This window comes from Argentina silus, assembly GCF_951799395.1.
Source record: "Argentina silus genome assembly, chromosome: 6".
Taxonomy (NCBI): domain Eukaryota; kingdom Metazoa; phylum Chordata; class Actinopteri; order Argentiniformes; family Argentinidae; genus Argentina; species Argentina silus.
In genome coordinates, this window is record NC_139660.1 from 1,003,895 (window position 1) to 1,008,894 (window position 5,000).

Genomic DNA, 5,000 nt, shown 5'->3' on the forward strand with positions numbered 1-5,000 from the left:
AAGGGGAGAAACAAAGGGCCTTCTCTTCTCTCACACACACACACATACACACACACACACACTCGCAAGCACACACACACACACACACACACACACACACTCGCAAGCACACACACACACCCACACACACACACTCACACACACTCACACACCCACACACACTCACACACACACACACACACACACACACACTTCTCTTCTGGCGCAGATCAACGGCACACATGTTGTCTAAAGAGGAATGACATCAGAGACTCAGCAGGAAGCTCCCCAGGCCGACAGAATTAGTCCTTTTAATGCCACACGCACGCACGCACGCACGCACGCACGCACACACACACACACACACACACACACTCACGCGCACGCACACACACACACACACACACACACACACACACCACTGCCTTCTACGAGCAGAGAATGGCCACTACCACCAGCTAATTAGGTTTTTCTCTCCAAACCTCCCCCCGTCCCTCCCTCCCTCCCCCCGTCCCTCCCTCCCTCCCCCTTTGTAACAGTTTGGGTTTTTAGTAGATGTAGACAGAATAGCCTCTCGATGATATTGTTTTTTTGATTTCTCTCTCTCTCTCTCTCTTTCTTTCTTCTGTTTGTTTCTCCTCCCAGTTCTGTGAGTGTTTGTGTGGTGTGTCTCTGTGTGGCCTTGCAGCAGCCAGGCCTGTTCAAAGCTCCAGAGCTGATTCTCATTCTTTAGGCAACTTTCTCTCCTGCCAACCACCTCCTCATCTCCCACCACCTCCTCATCTCCAACCACCTCCTCATCTCCAACCACCTCCACCACCTCCTCATCTCCCACCACCTCCTCATCTCCAACCACCTCCTCATCTCCCACCACCTCCTCATCTCCAACCACCTCCTCATCTCCAACCACCTCCACCACCTCCTCATCTCCAACCACCTCCTCATCTCCAACCACCTCCTCATCTCCCACCACCTCCTCATCTCCCACCACCTCCTCATCTCCAACCACCTCCTCATCTCCCACCACCTCCTCATCTCCAACCACCTCCTCATCTCCCACCACCTCCTCATCTCCAACCACCTCCTCATCTCCCACCACCTCCTCATCTCCCACCACCTCCTCATCTCCAACCACCTCCTCATCTCCCACCACCTCCTCATCTCCCACCATATCCACAGAAGAAGAAAGTCACCTTTTCACACCGTTGTTGTGAGATACCTGGATGACTCGTCTGTTGGTGTCTGTTGGTGTCTGTCCCGCGTCCTTTGTCTGTTGAGGTCCAGATTTCGAGCGTAGAAAAGCTGTTGTGATGTGCTTCTCCTCAGTACAGTCGACCCCATGGACCAACAACACCTTGATACATTAAACGTGATATTCATAAAACCTTATTCAGAACAGGAATGGGTTGGTGGGGGTCAGTCATTGCTCCCTATTTCTCTCCACTCCCTATTTCTCTCCACTGCGGTCCAGTGTGGTTCGGTTCTGTCATCTAGCACGGTTGAGGTCCAGTGTGGTCCGGTTCTGTCATCCAGCACGGTTGAGGTCCAGTGGGGTCCGGTTCTGGTCCGATTCTGTCATCCAGCACGGTTGAGGTCCAGTGTGGTCCAGTTCTGGTCCGGTTCTGTCATCCAGCAGGGTTGAGGTCCAGTGTGGTCCGGTTCTGGTCCGGTTCTGTCATCTAGCAGGGTTGAGGTCCAGTGGGGTCCGGTTCTGTCATCCAGCAGGGTTGAGGTCCAGTGTGGTCCGGTTCTGGTCCGGTTCTGTCATCTAGCAGGGTTGAGGTCCAGTGGGGTCCGGTTCTGTCATCCAGCAGGGTTGAGGTCCAGTGTGGTCCGGTTCTGGTCCGGTTCTGTCATCTAGCAGGGTTGAGGTCCAGTGGGGTCCGGTTCTGTCATCCAGCAGGGTTGAGGTCCAGTGTGGTCCGGTTCTGGTCCGGTTCTGTCATCTAGCAGGGTTGAGGTCCAGTGGGGTCCGGTTCTGTCAGTCTTATTGAATCAGGTTAACATTTTCATAGTCAGATGCATGTGTAGATGAAACGTCAAGTACGCTGTGACTGAGAAGAATCTGAATTCCTCTCCTGTGTATGTGTGTGTTGTCAGTGTGTTGTCAGTGTGTTGTCAGTGTGTTGTCAGTGTGTTGTGTAAAAACCCTGATACCTGGTTCACGTCAAGGAGTTAGACAAGTGTGTCACCAATTCACACACACACACACACACACACACACACACACACACACACACACACACACACACACACACACACACACTGAGCTCTACTGTAAGTAGAGGTGCTTTGTTACTAGTGAATGTCAAGTGAGGTAAAACTCTTGATGAGGAAGAACTCCAGATCTGAGCTTCTAACAATCGTCTGAAATACCACTCCTGCCTGCACACTCACTCACTCCTCTCCTCTTCTCTCCACTCCCCTCCCCTCCCCACCCCTCCCCTCCCCTCCCATTCCCTCTCCCCCCCCCACCCTCCCCTCCTATCCTCTCCTCTCCTCCTCCTCTTCTGCATCCATTTCACACATCTCTCCCCATTTGAAAGGCTCTTCATGATTCTCAGGTAGTTGTTCAAAGACATAACGTCCTTCATGGCTCCTATTGTGACAGAATGCCTGAGCAGGTGGAACACACACACCAATCCAAAACTTCAGGCATTGTTTGACAAAAAAAAAAGACATATGTTTCAAACTCGGATCAAAGCGCACCGTTGGATTGTTCTGAAAGAGATGGCAGTCAGTCGATGCGTACGTACGAGACAAGGTTGAAAACCCAGCGAGCATAAACTCTTTCAAACGACTCCCTTTACTGTCTTTGAACAGCCTGCGTTGTGTGTTTTAGTGCACGGTGAATGTCTACAAAGCTGCATTCACGACATGGACGTCAAACACAAAGTAACATGTAATTTACTTTTCCCTTTGTCGGTGGGTTCTGCTGTGGCGTGGGATGTTTGGTGCGGTGAGGACGCAGGATGTGATCATGGCTGTGGTTACCGTACTCTCATAGAGTTCCTCTGCTGCCTCTGTGGTAGAACCCGTTGAAGAACCCGCATGGGTTTCCTTGTACAGTAGAACCCTTTCGGGGAACAGTGGAGGTGTCCGCTACTCTCGGCTGATTCTCAGCTACTCCTCATTTCACACCACATTCCACAGAAGAAAGAAATCAGGATTTTCACACCATGTTTTAACATCTGTATGACCCGTTTTAGTATCCGTGCCTTTGTCTTTTGAGGTCCAAATGACGAACCCCTCACCCACCACCCCTAACCCTAACCCTAACCCTACCCACCACGCCTAACCCTAACCCTACCCACCACACCTAACCCAAACCCTAACCCTAACCCTACCCACCACGCCTAACCCTACCCACCACACCTAACCCTAACCCTAATCCTACTCACCACACCTAACCCTAACCCTACCCACCACGCCTAACCCTAACCCTAATCCTACCCACCACGCCTAACCCTAACCCTACCCACCACGCCTAACCCTAACCCTAACCCTACCCACCACGCCTAACCCTAACCCTACCCACCACGCCTAACCCTAACCCTACCCACCACACCTAACCCTAACCCTAATCCTACTCACCACACCTAACCCTAACCCTAACCCTACCCACCACACCTAACCCTAACCCTAATCCTACCCACCACGCCTAACCCTAACCCTAACCCTACCCACCACACCTAACCCTAACCCTAACCCTAACCCTACCCACCACGCCTAACCCTAACTCTAACCCTAACCCTACCCACCACGCCTAACCCTAACCCTAATCCTACCCACCACGCCTAACCCTAACCCTAATCCTACCCACCACGCCTAACCCTAACCCTAACCCTAACCCTACCCACCACGCCTAACCCTAACCCCACCCATTTACATTTACATTTATGGCATTTAGCAGACGCCTTTATCCAAAGCGACTTACAACAATACATTTGTTTAAGTAAGTGAATCATCTCTCCATCAGTCATCATAAGATAAAGTAATCAATGCTCAGGCCAGGGTTAGGGGTTAGACACCAGGGGCCATTGGCAGTCACAATGCCAGAAGCCTTCTTTTTTTATTTTTTTTATATATTAACAGGAGAGAACTTGTACAGGGGGGTAGTGGGGGTGAAGAGGTCTCTAGGGTTGGGGTTAGGGTTAGTACAGGGGGGTAGTGGGGGTGAAGAGGTCTCTAGGGTTGGGGTTAGGGTTAGTACAGGGGGGTAGTGGGGGTGAAGAGGTCTCTAGGGTTAGGGTTAGTACAGGGGGGGTAGTGGGGGTGAAGAGGTCTCTAGGGTTAGGGTTAGTACAGGGGGGTAGTGGGGGTGAAGAGGTCTTTAGGGTTAGGGTTAGTACAGGGGGGGTAGTGGGGGTGAAGAGGTCTTTAGGAGGGACCGTTAAGATGTAGCCTGAAGAAATGGGTTTTCAATCTACGGCGGAAGATCGGTAGTGACTCTGCAGTCCTGACAGCAGTGTGAAGCTCGTTCCACCAGCGGGGCGCCAGGACAGTGAAAAGCCGTGACCGAGTAGCACGGCCGCTGCATCCACGTAGAGGCGGCGGTGCCAGGTGGGCAGCCGAGGTGGAAGAGCGGAATGATCGTGCAGGGTTTTGGGGGCTGACCATTGCTTGCAGGTAGGGAGGGGCTGTTCCCTCTGCCGTCCGGTAGGTGAGCACCAGGGTCTTGAATCTGATGCGAGCTGCTACCGGGAGGAGGGGCGTGACATGGGAGAATTTGGGGAGATTGAACACCTGATCTAGGGCCAGCATGCCCTCCTGAATCCTATCCTTTATCATCAGTGGGTCAACAGCAGGAGGCTGGTGGAGGTAGAAATCGGAGGATGGGCTCATTGTAATGCGTGGGGCAGGAACAAGGAATGGTGCCAAACACGTGTCCATGTCGTGCATTATTACAACGAGCCTGTCCTCTGATTTCTACCTCCACCAGCCTCCCCTGTCCTCTGATTTCTACCTCCACCAGCCTCCCCTGGTCAACGGGGGGAACGTGTCTCTCTACTGTGTGGTTG

The 5,000-nt window shown here is 52.4% G+C and overlaps 1 protein-coding gene across 1 annotated transcript in view; it reads left to right on the top strand.

The window, feature by feature from the left end:
• The window catches only part of LOC310805707 (serologically defined colon cancer antigen 8 homolog), a gene marked incomplete at its 5' end in the record, with an annotated part of 43,000 nt that overhangs the window by 14,479 nt on the left and 23,521 nt on the right, over window positions 1-5,000 (top strand). The gene's annotated exons all lie outside the window — the stretch shown is intronic.